Raw genomic sequence first — 16443 nt, 5'->3', positions numbered from 1 at the left:
GAAGCCCTTTAAGAGGGTAACACACCCTGAAGTCTAGGGGCTACCAGAAAATTAGGTGAAGATAAATAGCATGTGATAACTATACAGTAAGTCATTGCAGAGATGCTATTGGCAATGTGGGAACTGACATTGAACTCAGTGTGCAGTTGATATCTATCAGGTCTTGGTTCTCAAACACTTCCTGCTTATTTTAAATTCTCTAGGCAATCACAAAAGAGTTTAAGACTGGCTGTCTATGGGAACTTTTGTATGCTGATAACCTAGTTCCTGAATCTGTCAAAGAATTAGGAGAGAAATTCTAAATGTGAGGTTAAAGCTTAAAATCAAGAAGTCTTAAAGTAAACCAAGTTAGCAGGAAAGGAGACAGGACTCTATTGCTATCTTGTCAATAGCCATGCTTGACATACAGGAAAGAAATAATAAGGAACTCCATATAATGTACCCAATGTTAACTTTGAATGCATAAGAAGTGCAGAGCGGTCACAAGCAGGTTGACAGGGAACTTTTATAAGTGGCAGATGTACATAAGTAGCTAACAAGAAGAGCACCCATGAAATAAATTCTTTCAAATATTCAGAGAGTACCATAAAAAAAAAGTGTTGATAGATTCTGTTAGCCAGATGATCAGTTAGCAATGTAGGAGAATGTTTTGAAAGAATAGCTGCCAAAGAATGGGATTGAAAACTGCAGGGCACTGTTACTTCTACTTGTAACAGAGGTTTTCTGCTTCAGGGTAACACAATGATGCATGTGTACAGTGTGATGCTGCATAGCTGCATAACATGGGTCTCATATATGGGAAATATTGCAAAGATTGGAAGGAGATGAAGCAATCATGTTCTGTTGGATGAATAATTTTTTTTAGAGTCAATGAATGATGGATCACATATGAGAGAAAAACTAGGTATAAGATTAATTAAATGTGGCAAGCAAGAGAGAAGACTGAGATGGTTTGGAATTGTGGTGCATATGGAGTATGACAGTGGAAGGAACCTGTAGGAGAAGGAGATCCCAGGAGAAAGATAATCTCAGGGATCACAAGTGACAAGATACTGCTCTAGAGAAGATCTACTTAAATCATGCAAGTATGGAAAAATAGACATAGAATGGTGACAACGATGATGATGATGATGATATATAAGTATCTTCCTTTCTTGAAAGTACTACATGAAGAAATATTCTAGTTCTTCATTAAAGTAAGTGTGTGCGTGTGTGTGTAAAGAAAAAGTGAAATTAAAAAGCAAAAGATGAAACATTAGTTGGGATGTGAAATCTGTTATATGATGGAGAGAAAGATTTTTCTTTTTACAAGTTAAATGTGATGAACAATAAAATCAATAATCAAGTCGGCAACTAGTGTGTTCTTTCTTAGTAAGCTAGTAGTAGTAGTGGTAACCAACCAATAGTAGTTTACTGACAAACAATATGTACGTAGCATGGCTTGGCAACTGATAGTTCTTATAACTCTTCTTTACTATAGTAGTATAGATCAGCAAATACCAAGACTACTTATGCAAAATGGAAACACACTTTGTGCAATTTTCTAATTGCGCAAAGAAAAAAAGAATAGAAAAATGTAGAACATATCACAAAGAAATATCAAATCCAATAAATATAGAAAGAACAGGGAGGAGGAGGAGGAGGAGGAGGAACTGTTTTTTCAATAAGATGAAAAACCATGCTCCTAAGACTATTGGTCTACTTACATAAACAGAAGAATGATTTCTAAAATAAGAGGCGGGTGCTAATCAAAGTTTTGATAGTGGTATTTACAGATTTTCTTTGCTAGCATTCAGATTGTTGTTGTTTGTTTTATACACACACACACACACACACACACATATCAAATTGGTGCTTAGATTTGTTAAACCTAGCTTAGGTTATCAGTTTTCTATATGATTTTTATTTAGTAAACTGTATAGTTCAAGCATGATCTTATTAACTACAGATTTTGTAAATGATTTAATAATTCACAATCCTTAAATGGTTTTGTAATTCTTGCACCTTTTTCATATAGAAAAACAATCAAGAAAATTTACAAGCCCTATGATTGTTAATAATCTACAAAATCCTCATAATGATTGGTGAAGGTATCTACCTTCATAACCATTTTAGTTAAGTACACAAGATCTATTTATTTAAACATGTGGGTATATATATATCTTTAGTCAGATTTTAAATAATCGGTGAGTTATAACTCTCTAAAACAGCTATGTGGGTCCAACAACAATTTCAAACTGGTTGGGTCTCATCCAATTTGGTGTAGTCAGAATTTTAATGAAACTCACTGAGATGAATATCAGTTCTTTGAATGTCAGACCCACATGATTACTTTAAGATTAAGGCCCCTAAAATATTTTACAGAAAGAATAAATGAATATTCTTATATAAATTCAGCTCACACACACACTCACAAACACACACACAGCTATCATTTATCATGCATCAAGAATATTTAGTAAATTTTTCTTCTTTCTTTTTCCTAACAGTTTAGGAAACAAAATACAAATGAAGACAGTCTGACAGATAAAAGAAAAAAAAAGATTACTAAAATGTAAATAAAATGATAAAAAAATAAAAACCTAAGGTATTTAGATAGCTTGCTTGCTTGCAGGCTCCCTTGCTTGCTTGCAGGCTCCCTTGCTTGCTTGTTTGCTATCCCCTTTGCTAAACTATTATTCTCATTACATTCATTACTTCATTTTCAAAAAGGTTTGTATTGTTTGATGTTTGATTCTTTTTTTACTCCTTTCTTTCTAGCTGCTTCCATTCATGCATATACAAATAAAACATGGCTGAAAAGAAGAAATCGCACTGCTCTAAAAAGCCAAATGATATTCCAGTTGAAGACTATATTAAGAGTGGATAGTAAGTGGCTTGTTTTCAGTTTTTCTTTATTTTATTTTCATTTTTACTTTTTGCTTTCATTTTTTTTTTTTCAGAGAGAGAGATTGATACTTGCGATCAATAAAATCATGGTAACTCCAAGTGCAGACAACCTATAACTCATCTACATTTGATTGGATATAGCAAAGTAATTCAAGATGGTTACCTTCAAACTCTCTCTGTCTCACAGCTCCCAAATTATATATATATATATATATATATACATACACACACACACACGAACATATATATATAATAAACATACATTATATATATATATGTGTATGTATATATAAATACACACTTATATAAACATCACACACACACACATACACAATACATACATGTATATATATATATATATATATATATACACACACATATATATACAGGTGTATATATATATATATATATATATATATATATATATATATATATATATATACACCTGTATATATATGTGTGTGTATATATATATATATATATATATATATATATATATATATATATATATATATATATACATGTATATATATACATATATATATATATATATATATATATATATATATATATATATATATATATATATATATATATATACATGTATATATATATATATATATATATATATATATATATATATATATATATATATATATATATATATATATATATATATATATATATATATATATATATATATACACACACATATATATACAGGTGTATATATATATATATATATATATATATATATACACCTGTATATATATGTGTGTGTATATATATATATATATATATATATACATGTATGTATTGTGTATGTGTGTGTGTGTGATGTTTATATAAGTGTGTATTTATATATACATACACATATATATATATAATGCCAGTGCCGCTGGACTGGCTCCCATGCAGGTGGCATGTAAAAAACACCTTTTGAGCATGGCCGTTGCCAGTACTGTGTGACTGGCCCTTGTGCCGGTGGCACGTAAAAGCACCGACTACATTCTCGGAGTGGTTGGCGTTGCAATCAATGTAGAGAGAACTGGCCATTCATCCTCTGCCTCTAATGCTACATTCCTGCCTATCCTTCTCCTCACCCTGCTTCCCCAGCCCCTTGCCTTTACTGTTCTCACTCTACAGATTCCCAACTACCACAACACCACCCATTCCATTGTTAATGCTAACACTGTCTCCTCGGGTTTCACTCTCCACTACCTCCCCTCTCACAACAATAAGACTTTTCCTCCCATTTATACTTTGCTTCACACTTTTTTCTTCCATCATCACTCCCTCCCATTCTCCCTTCCGGTTGTAGCTGCTCCTTAATTTTACCAGTTACATATAACCTCACTGGTGCTGGTGCTTTGGAAAAATATCACTCAGAACTCTTTATAAAGTAGTTGGTTAATCAAGCAGGCAAAAACACTGGACTGGGGTGGGAAGGGTTCTTAAGTCTTGCCAAGGGCATGGTAAAATCTACAATGGTGGTGTCACGAAAAAATGCACTTAGTACACTTTGTAAAGTAATTGATGACAAAATGGCATCTAACCCTATAAACCATGCCACCATGGAAAATAGGCATGTGTGGTAAGAAGCTTACTTCCCAACCACATGGTTCCAGGTTCAGTCCCTTAGCCGAGTGTTTCTACTATAGCCTCGGGCCAATCAAAGCCTTGTGAGTGGATTTGGTAGATGGAAACTGAAAGAAGCCCATTGTATATTATGTGTGTGTGTGTGTGTGTGTGTGTGTGTTTGTGTATTTATGTCTGTGTTTGTCCCCACCACCATCACTTGGCAGCTGATGTTAGTGTGTTTACGTCACCATAACTTAGCAGTTCAGCAAAACAGACCAATAAAATAAGTACTAGGCTTACAAAGAGTAAGCCCTGTGGTTGATTTGTTTGTCTTGGTCGCTGTAGCTTTTGAGCAACTAGACTAGAGTAAGACCACTCTGATCTCAAATCTATAATTGATTTAGCATCTGACACGTGGCACACCATGCACCAGTACAAGTAAATGCTTTTTTGATTGGGAGAATTTGCATTATGCTGCACAACAAACCATGTGAGTCAATGCCAGTCCCGCCTGACTGGCACCTGTGCTGGTGACATGTAAAGATCACCATTCGAACATGGTTGATGCCAGTGCCTCCCGACTAGCTCCTGTGCTGGTGGCATGTAAAAAGCACCATCTGGACATGGTCAATGTCAGTGTCACCTGACTGGCTCCCATGCTGGTGATATGTAAAAAGTATCCACTACATTCTCGGAGTGATTGGCATTAGGAAGGGCATCCAGCTGTAGAAACCTTGCCAGATCAGATTGGAGCCTTGTGCAACCTACTAGCTTGCCAGTCCTCAGTCAAACCGTCCAACCCATGCCAGCATGGAAAACGGACGTTAAACGATGATGATGATGATGATGATGATGATGATATCAGTTTTGTGTTTTATACTTCTGAGATTATGATTCTTCAAAATTATGAGAAACAAATAAAAAAAAAAAAAATTGAAAAATATCAGTTAAAGATTTAGGGAAGACGGGGTGAAAATCCACCCACTGGCCCATCCCTTCTTTGATTTTGGGAGATCTTTATTCAACGATAGTTAGAACATACAGATCCGGAAAAATTACCATTTTATTTATTTATTTTATTATTATTTTTTTTGGTGCACCAGATAATTTCCGACTCTATTGGAGCGGAATGCCTTTTCATTTTCTTATGCCGATTTCCACTGAAATCCATGGGTTCGTTGTAGGGATCATAAACTGAAAGATCATCCATGAGTTTGAACATTTGTCATTGAACAGACGCATGATCATATATTCCAACCTTGACAATCTTTACATTATTTTCTACATTTGGCAGATATTTTGTCCTCATCTTGTTTGTTGTTAACACAACGTTTTGGCTGATATATCCTCCAGCTTTCATCAGGTGTCTTGGGGAAATTTCGAACCTGGGTTCTCATTTCTAAGGTATTTTTCAATGTTGTTATTATTATTATTATTATTATTATTATTATTATGATTATTATTATTATTATTATTCAGGTCACTGCCTGGAATCGAACTTAGAATCTTGGGGTTAGTAGCTCGCACTCTTAACCACTATGCCATATGCCTGTAGGCATAGTGGTTAAGAGTGCGGGTTACTAACCCCAAGATTCCGAGTTCGATTCCAAGCAGTGACCTGAATAATAATAACAACATTGAAAAATACCTTAGGAATGAGAACTGAGGTTCGAAATTTCCCCAAGACACCTGAAGAAGGCTGGAGGATGTATCAGCCGAAATGTTGTGTTAACAACAAACAAGATGAGGATAAATATCCATCAAATGTAGAAAATAATGTAAATAATGTACATAATTCCTCATCTCTTAAATATAGAACTTGACAATCTTGTCTATAATTTCTGTTAAAGATTATTTAAAATTATGGCTAATATTTACATCTTGACCTGGAAATGAAAATCCAAAAAATACATTAACCATTACTACATACCCAATGTCCTTCACTGGCTTGTTTTAATATGTGCTATTTGAGGGAAATTTGGTTGCTATTTCTAGCGGTTCGAACAACCGTATGGCTCCTAAGTTATACTTTGTTGTCTTTGATGTCTACAGATGACCAGATAGAAAAATCAAATCCATATTGGATGCCATAAAACTGATATATGACTCAACAATTAACCTGATAATTCACCATTCTGACCAAGAATAGAGTAACTTTCATTGGCTTACCTTCGTAACTGGGTCTTTCAACAGGTATTTACTGTGGGATAAATGAAGATTATTTCCAAGAGAGACATCACTTCCCTTCTTCAATGCAGAAATGGGGTGGATTCTAAATCTGTCTCCTGATAATTATCGGTTAGAGCTTGATTGTTCTCTCATGAGGTCACTGATAATTAACTGGATATTGCCAGACTCATTCGTTATCCTTTGTAATTGATGCGAGGGAGGCTTACCTTTGTAATGCCGTTCAAATGTCTTCCTTTTCTCTGAAGTTACTGGCATGAAAAGCTACTTTATATTTATATATATATATCGTTCATCTTCTTCTTCGGATTTCCATATTCTATTTGAAGCATTTCAGTCGCCTCTTCCACACATGAAAACTTGTCTTTCATAAACGGATTACATAAATGTCTAAATGTCTGAGATTCTTAATACGATTATAAATTTTTCAAACTATTAACTTCATAGAGTCAGATGAAAATTCGTGTAGGTGTTTTATGTATATATGTTAAAACAGAATTCGTTTCTTTGAAAGATGAAGCTAATTAACAATCCGAAAAGTTATAATCGGATTATATTATATCTGGATTTCTCCATCATTAATATCAGATTTTATACTCCAAACTTCCCCACTTCCTTTTACCTGGACAGGTGACAGAATAGCGGTTCACATTTTCACAATTGCCGATATCGCTGGAGAGAGTCTTATTATTTTTACCATTACTAATTTGTTTGCCAATATATAAATGAGTTTGAACATGATGTAACATGGGTGTCTTTCCGTTTTCGAAATTACACATTTTCTTTAACTCACTGTCCAATATGGCAGAGATTTTAAAGGTCTGTTTGAATTATATTTCAACGGATCTCAGTTCTTTACCATTTTATGATATTTTTCTTTCTTTCTTGAACACCAGAAAACGTGACGATAACTGTCTTTGTCATTTTAAGTTCATGAAACATGTTAAATTTGTTCGTTTACTCAGTTCATCTTTTTCTTCTTTTCAATCCTTCTCTACTGCTTCATCCTTGCATGTTTTTGTCGTCTATATCCCTCTCTGCTACTTGATGTCCACGTTTCTTTTCTCCATCCTTCTCTATTGCTTCGGCATTCTGTTTTTCTTTGCTATGTTCTTTGACGTTGCTTCCAGCACAACTTCTTTGCTGCCATTCTGAAAGCAAGCTGTCGAGCGAAGTTTGTTTCTTGCCATATTCAAAACATATTTCTTATAAACCGCTTCTTAAAATTTTTCACTGATATATATTTTTTATTTGTTCACTTCCAATTTTCATTGAGTTTTATTTTAAAGAAATTCACAGAAGTTGAGAAATTGGTGTGTGACGTTCACGCAATGCAAAAGCAAAAGGTTCAAATAGGAAAAGAAATTTAGCCGCAGACTCTTATTCGTATCCAAGCTAGTTGTGTCCTCATCTATTATCAGCAGTCTTATTTATTTTCATTGTCCTCATTTCCTTAATTATAGAGGAAATCCTGCTTTTAAAACAATAAACTGTCGATTTATTTTTATTGAACATGAAGTCTTTCAATCTGATAGCTGTAGAAATTTAGTTACATCCTGTTTATAATATGTGTGTGGTTTCTCACATTGGTAAAAAGTTACCAATTTGTAGAAGAGGAATATTGATTGTATGTATTGAGCAGATACCGGAGGAGTGAAAACAATCATGACCTCAGAGGGTTGGAATTGAAAAAGTGGAGACGCGAAAATTTAGTGCAAAATGGTGGATGGCTTTCTTAGTTACATTCGGCTTAACACCTGTTAAAGTTCTTTTACTTTTGAACTTCCGACCAGATTTATACTTTGATTTTCAGTGAGCCCCAGAAAGGAAGAAAACTTCTAAATCCATTTTCTTTGACTTGTCTCACTCTTTCTCTGTAAACTTATCACAGGAATTTTCTTAAGAAACAAAGTTTAATCATAATTGTTATGTAAACTAAAGTTTCCTTCACGCTACTAACTCAGTATTATATTATCATTTATTTCTAGTGCATAAGCTTTTTCCGGTTCAGTGGAGTAAATACCACAAAGATAGAGAAAAATATCATCCTAATATTAAAAGAAAAACACTTGCTTTTTGTACCCATTGACTCACTGGGAAATCCTAGACAGACGTACAGAAACATTTTTGGTTTTTACAGGGGGGGGGGCCCTTCCTATCGCTGGTCACTTAACAATATGAGGGTGGGCTGAGGGTTCATAGTTAAATTCTGAAAACAACAAACATGTTTCAGCCTTATTACACCTTCTCAGCAAAGAATATTCTCCACAGTTTGCCAAACTAAGAGTAATCACTAGAAATATAAACAGAAATAGTAGGAATGGTAATGACACTGGTTATGTGTATTTGCAATTATTCAAATAACTTTGGAGATAGTTCAGCATACTAAATACAGATATTGCAGGGTCTCATGTAACATAGTGAATTGAAAATATTCCATTGACTCAGTAAACAATGAGGTGAAAAAAAAAAAGGAGAGGGAATTCTTTAATCCAATCCAGTGCATTCTTATATCAGAAATTAGCATGTGATTTGAAGAAAATTTGGGTACCATTTCTTGCTATTCAGGTGACCATGTACAGGCTTCCATAGTTTACAGTATGTGATAGTTTGGTGATTTGGTGACAATGGTGATTGTGATGATACTGGTGTTGAAGAAAATCTTGACTGATTTTTGAAGAATGCCTTTGGGAACTTGTGATGTTTATGCATTTCCTATTATGATAACAACAGCACTGATTGACAATCATGATAATGACAAGGATGGTGATGATGAAACCGATGCCAGTGGTGATATTGCCAATAGTTTCCTTCACCTAAAGAAGCAAAATTGGAAACCAAAATTGAAAGAGAGAAAGAATCATAATAAAAAAAAAGAAATAGAGAGATAATAGTTTCAAATTACAGGACTGTTATCGTCTGATGAAGAAGGTCAGTGATCTTGTGACTTTTATTTAACTGGTCTTCATTTCCTCCACCCACCTCTCCCATTTTCTCCCATCACCCCAGTCAATTATGTTCCTTTGATGTTATAAAGCTGCTGCATGATGACGACTGAATGGAACACATATGTGTGCATGCGTACGAGTATGGATGTATACGTGTGTAGTGTATATATCGAGATTGTTCTTCAGATTTAATCTCATGGTCTGACTGTCTTCTTGATTCAAAGTGGCATCTTAATGATTTCGGTGTTTTCTTTCTTTCTTTTACAGACATGAAGTCTCAGCTTTATTGGACTTAGATGAAATTGAGAAGTTGTGATGATCATGCATTTTCAGTTACATTAATGAGTGGTATCAGTGAAACTGGATTCGACTCTGATTGGAATTTGAAACCAACTTATAGTATGAATTTTTGAGTATGTTATAAATCCCTATTGTAAAACCATGTATTTTATAAAGAACTTACGAACCAATGCTCCACGATTTAACTTCTATATCAGGGAAGAGCATCTTTTGTTTTCTTTACATTTGCTCATGGTCCACAAGTGTATTATACCATACAAAAATATCACACTCTGCCAAACGTATCCAGCATCCTTTCTTGACTCTTTGTCCATATTCTCTCTTATACTCACCTTCTTGTATCTTGTATCTATGATACCTTGCACCACCATCATTGACATCTTCCCAGCTCCTCCCAGCCACCAATATATAATGCAAGGTAATCGTGTGTCTTCTCTACAGCAAAATACTTGTGTTTGTCCTTCTGTCATAGTTTAGCCCTTCAATACTTGGCATTAAGCAACCTCCCTCTCTACTACAACCTCATTCGGATGAAGGGGTCTTTTGTTTTGTTTTGTTAGTTATTTGGTGATCTCCCTGGGACTGGTGTTTCAAAAAAGGTACCTGGCACATTCTGTAAAGTGGTTGGCATTAGGAAGCACATTCAGCTGTAAAAATCATGTCAAAACAGACATTGGAGCTCAACACAGTCCTCTAGCTCATTGGAACTTGCTTAGCTGTCCAACCCATGCCAGCATGGATAACAGATATCATATGATGACAATGATGGTTCCCCCAGCCCCTTGTCTTTCATTGGCAATGCTAATATGAGTAAAAAAAACATCATAATGCAAGTGACTATCTAAAAGCCATCAATGGTTCAATAATCCACAAACATTAAATTTCAGAATTTTTTATAAAAGTGCAATGCCACAGAGAACACCTCAGTAGCCACTTGATTTATGTGCTCACTTGACCTGCAAAAAATAGCAGCTAAATTTCTCTCAAACCTCTATGTATTCAAACAACATGACAATGATGGTGAAAATAAGTACCTCCATGTCTTAGACTTGATGGAAACCACAATCCAAATTTTGGTGAGGCCACAATCATTCTCCAGATTTTAAGCCATTCTTCAAGTTCTTCAAGCTCTTTCAGAGGTGATGGCAGAGGAAAGTGGTTCCTCACTTGCTACTCTAAAAGGCACCATAAATATTCTATTATATTGAGATCCAGTAATTGTGTAAGGGCAATCTATCTGTGCTCTTCGAACCAGTTTTAAATAGCCTTTGCCATGTGAACTGGTGTCCAAACACATCATTGTTAGTTAACAAAACAACTGAACTTCTATGCAGTTACTCAACCTGCTAGAATTAAGAACTAAATCTCCCTCAAATCTATTCTCTTACAAAAGATCTATTCTCTTATAAAAAAATCTATTCTCTAATAAAAAAAAAAATTTTTTAACTGGCCATATCCAGCCCAAATATTCTACTTGTTTTTTTTTGTTCAAACTGGCCAGATCTGGCCTCTCACACCCTACCCTACAATGTCATTCTGAAGATAAATAATCATATCATTGAAATCTCAAAGCTATGAGATAATGCAGGATTATGTCAAAATAATGTGAATAAATAAGGATTACATTTGACAGAGGAATCTGAATGTTAACGAATAACATTAGATAATGTGGTCTTAGAAGTACTGCCTGAAATAAAAATGACAAGATGTTTGCTGCTTGTACAACTTAGCTCATAGAACTGCTTGGTCAGAGTTGACCTGTAGGGTAGTCAATGACAACATTATTATTACTGTTTATAATGATAGGCTGTATTTCAGCAGTGTGGAATGGGTCATTATCAGCAGTTGCTTCCTTGATGTCTTGTACATAATAATACATCTAACATCAGACAGATCACCAGTGCAGTGACTGGTTGTTGTTGTTGTTGTTGTTGTTGTTGTTTAACTGCAAGTCTGCTCTGAGCATGTAGTCCTGAGAACAAAGGTTTTCCAAAATACAACCATTTTGTTTTTGTCTGTTAATATTTTTCACATATCTGTGACTACACTGTGAAATGTTCTGTATTTTTTTTTTGTTTTTTTTTTACACCTTCGACATCAGAGGGAGTTAACTGTTGTTTCTAGTAACTCAAATGACTGCATAGAGCAACAGTGGCTAAACTTCACTTCCCAAGCTAATACTGGGTTTTGGTGTTATTTTTCCTAAAGCTGCTTTTACATCCTACAAGCCGGATTTTAAAGTATTAACTGCAAAATAAAGATTTAATAAACGCCTTCAGTGAGCAGATATATATCAATCCACTATAGCAAGTAAATCTACACAGCTTTATTTTCTCAGATTTATAAATATAATTTTTAAAATATGTATTGCAGCTCTTGAAGGAAAAATTATCATACATGTTTCTTCTTATCAAACAACTTGGCCATCCCTGGCTGAGAGTCTCCTTTTACTAATAGTTAGAAGTGCAAAATATTATATGTTGTAACAAATATAACTTCCATCATCTTAACATTCTACTTTTCCATGCTTGCATGACTCAGGCAGAATTTGTTGAGGCAGGTTTTCTACAGTGAAATGTCCTTCCTGCCACCAAACTTCATCTATTTTCCTTATGGTCTGACATATTTTCAGGGCAAGAGATCGGAAGCAAACAGCATTGTTTGTTCAATGGTGGTGCTTGTCGTGGCCGTCACACAATGTCAAGACAGAGACATGCACACATCAGGAGTGAATTTGGTTGACGGAAATTGTGTGGAATCCCATTGTATGTGTGTCTTTGTGTTAGTCTCCAACTACCACGTGACAATTGGTTTTGGTTTGTTAACATCCACATTACTAAGCAGTTCAGCAAAAGAGACTCATAAAATAAATACCAGACTTATAAATAAGGCACATGAGTGGCTGTGCAGTAAGAAGCTTGCATCCCAACTTCATGGTTCCGGGTTCAGTCCCACTGTGTGGCACCCTGGGCAAGTGTCTTCTACTATAGCCTCAGGCCGACCAAAGCCTTGTGAGTGGATTTGGTAGATGGAAACTGAAAGAAACCTGTTGGATATATATATATATATATATATATATATATATATATATATATATATATATATATATATATATATATATATATATATACATTTATGTATATGTTTGTGTTTTCCCCCCACCATTGTTGACAACTGATGTTGGTGTGTTTACGTGTCTGTAACTTAGTGGTTCGGCAAAAGAGACTGATAGAATAAGTACTAGGCTTACAAAGAGTAAATTTTGGGGCCGATTTGTTCGACTAAAGGCAGTACTCCAGCATGGTCACTGTCAAATGACTGAAACAAGTAAAATAAGAACTGGGATGGTGTTGTTTGTCTAAAACTTTCGAGAGGACACCCCAGCATGGCAATAGCCCCATGACTGAGACAAGAAAAGGTAACTGATACGATAATATTACTAGTATGAAAACTTCAAAACTATTCTAGTCTATATATATATATATATATATATATATATATATATATATATGTATATGTATATATATATATATATATATATATATATATATATATATATATATATATATATATATATATATATATATATATATATATATATATATACATATATATTATATATATATATATATATATATATATATATATATATATATATATATATATATATATATATATATATATATATATATATATGCGTTTGTAAGCATTATATAGTCATATTTCATGATCTAACCCTGTTTGTCATTTTTTGCTGATATTTATATTTAAATAAGTTAAAATGTGTGACCTGTCTGATTTCCAAAGGGGACAAACTGTTGGGATGTGGATGTTTGGTACTTCAATCCCTGAAATTGCTTAACCGTTTACTGTTTTGAGAGATAGTCTCTACATTCATGATGGTTCCACAAAAAGATAAAACCAGCTCTGGCAAACATAATTCTAGATGGAGGGCAAAGCACTCCATCTAGAGCGCTTTGCCCTCCATCTGTGAAGGACCACAGAACAGTGATATGCATTGTATCTAAAACCCATTGCCTATGGCAGCAAAAGTGACTGCAGAGCTAAGCCACCTCTTTGCCAATACTGTGTCAGCCCAAACCATTCATTGCTGAGCTCCTTAAAGCTGGATACCATGGAAGGACTGCCATTGCTAAACCTCTCTTATCACCCATCAACACTGATAGACAGGAAAAATTATGACTAGACTATCAGAATCATCACTCACCCTTTCTCCTTCTTTGGGGCCAGTTTATGTCTGGAGTCATCCCACAGAAACCTGTTTGGCCTCTACCATAATCCATTCAAGTGGCTCTGTAATGTCTTGGGCAGCCATATCATTGCATTCTCTTGGTCCTTTAGTTGTTCTATATGGCAGACTTGATGCCAACAGTTCTATGAGTATTTTGGCTGATCATGTTCACCCTACACACATTGATCCTTAATTAATATCTTCCAAGATATTAAATGCCCCAGTTCACGTGGCTAAAGTTATTCAAAACTGGTTCAAAGAGCACAAAAGTGAACTAGGCCACTTGCATTACCTTTACACACAACTACTGCATCTCGATATAACTGAATGTTTATGGTAATTTTTGAAGCAGCAAGTGAAGAATCACTTTCCTCTGCCATTATTGCTGAAAAAAACCAGAGCCTGAAGAACTTGGAAAATGGCTTAAAATTCTCCTAACAGCTCCTCAGAATCTGTACAAGTCAGTTCTTTAATGTATTGGAGTTATGATGAATCATGCCAAAGTTGGACAAACTCAACATTAAATTATAAAACTTCCATTTTAACAATGTGGTTCCAACTCTTATTTTAAGGTGGTGCTCAGCATGGTCACAGTCAAATGACTGAAGCAAAAGAATATATATATTATTTACAATTGATAGATATTTGTCCTCATCTTGTTTGTTGTTAACACAACATTTCGGCTGATATACCTTCCAGCCTTCATCAGGTGTCTTGGAGAAATTTCGAACCTGGGTTCTCATTCCTAAGGTATTTTGTTGTTGTTGTTGTTGTTGAATACTACCATAATATCTATGCATCTCAAGATGCTGGCATTTATTTTGACTGCCTGCTGTCAAATGTGTGCCGTAAGTATTTGAGCAAGATTTAGAGTACCTCACACTGGACACCTGATTTCATGTCCATGGTTGGCCTATCCAACATAACTTTTGAAAATTATCTCAGGTAAATGCCTTGCAATTCTATTCTGTATTATTTATTGAAATAAATCTATCAATAAATCATTGTATTGTTTTACTTTTCTGACATGCATGTCTATTTTAGTGATTTCTCCCTTTCTCTCTCTCCCATATATATGTGTGTGTGTGTGTGTGTGTGTGTGTGTGTGTGTGTGTGTGTGTGTGTGTGTGTGTGTGTGTGTGTGTGTGTGTGTGTGTGTGTGTGTGTGTGTGTAAATATATGTAGAGAAAGAGATAAATAAATATATCTAAACTGCAGATATAAAGTATATGTATCGTGTTATATATAAAGACAAAACACCGTCATTAAAATGGTGATTGGTGGTTATTTTTCATAACTCTCTGCAGAACTTCAGGTGATTGATGCAAAACAAACAATAAAAGGAATCTTTTTTGCTTGTTTTTGTTTTCCTTTTCTCTTTTCTTCAAATTTAAACTTCAAGTTTTCTGCAAATACACAAAATAAAACAGAGTAAATAACTCAAGAATAACACAAAGAAAGCTTGTCTCTTTGCCCACAAATTATTTATAAAGATTTACTTTGAAGCCACATCTCTGCTATTGATATATATTTGTAATGCAGTAGCTGCACTAACCCCACTCCTCCTTTTCTTCCAGCTCCACCACCATGCCACTGTGATCAGATGAAGAGATTTCCAGAATACTTCCTATCTTATTTGCAGTAAAGAAAATCTTAAATTGAGACCACTGTTATCTTTATGAGAAGATAACTAAATTACTAAATTTGGGAGGCTTCCTAGTATGTTGTTTTCTCTCCTCCTCCCTTTTTTTTTTAGTTGTTTTATTTTTATGCTATTTATTTTGTTTTGTTTTTTGTATTTTTTCCCTGAGATTCACAACTAGACAAGTCAATAAGCGAGTCCGCCTATTAATACAAAGATTGATTGTTCATATCTTGTCGCTGCTTGTTACACTGTCTCCACGAGTCTTAATTGTCTGCTAAGATTGCAGTTTTTTTTTTTCTTATTTCCTTTTTGTTGATTTAGACGTGTGTGATGTTGGAGTTGAGTGATGACTTTGTAATTGTGCATGTGTGTGCGTGTTGTTGTTGTTTTTGTATTGATTTCATCTGGCTCTGCCATGCTTGAGCAGATCCATAGCATGGAGGTATCTGATCAAATAAAGAATTTGATTTGTGTTTCTAACTGTGTTTATTATGTCTTTTTTGTGGGAATATATCTAGTTTAACTGTTTCATGGCCACATTCTTTCTTGAAATACAAGGTTTATAATCTTTCTATTGTTACTAAAAACAATCAAGAATTTTAAAAAATTTAGGAAAAAAACTTTCTTCAATTACTTTTTTT

General features: G+C 34.4%; 1 long non-coding RNA gene across 1 annotated transcript; it reads left to right on the top strand.

The window, feature by feature from the left end:
* Window positions 1-1660: 1660 nt before the first annotated feature.
* Window positions 1661-12950, top strand: LOC128249039 (uncharacterized). The gene is made up of 3 exons (XR_008265139.2): window positions 1661-1765; window positions 2761-2868; window positions 9873-12950. It is a non-coding gene; the product is annotated as an uncharacterized LOC128249039 (long non-coding RNA).
* The last annotated feature ends 3493 nt before the right edge of the window (window positions 12951-16443 follow it).

The sequence above is a fragment of the Octopus bimaculoides genome, chromosome 11, assembly GCF_046866305.1.
Source record: "Octopus bimaculoides isolate indiv1 chromosome 11, ASM4686630v1, whole genome shotgun sequence".
Lineage (NCBI taxonomy): Eukaryota > Metazoa > Mollusca > Cephalopoda > Octopoda > Octopodidae > Octopus > Octopus bimaculoides.
This window is presented reverse-complemented; position numbering and strand designations above follow the sequence as displayed.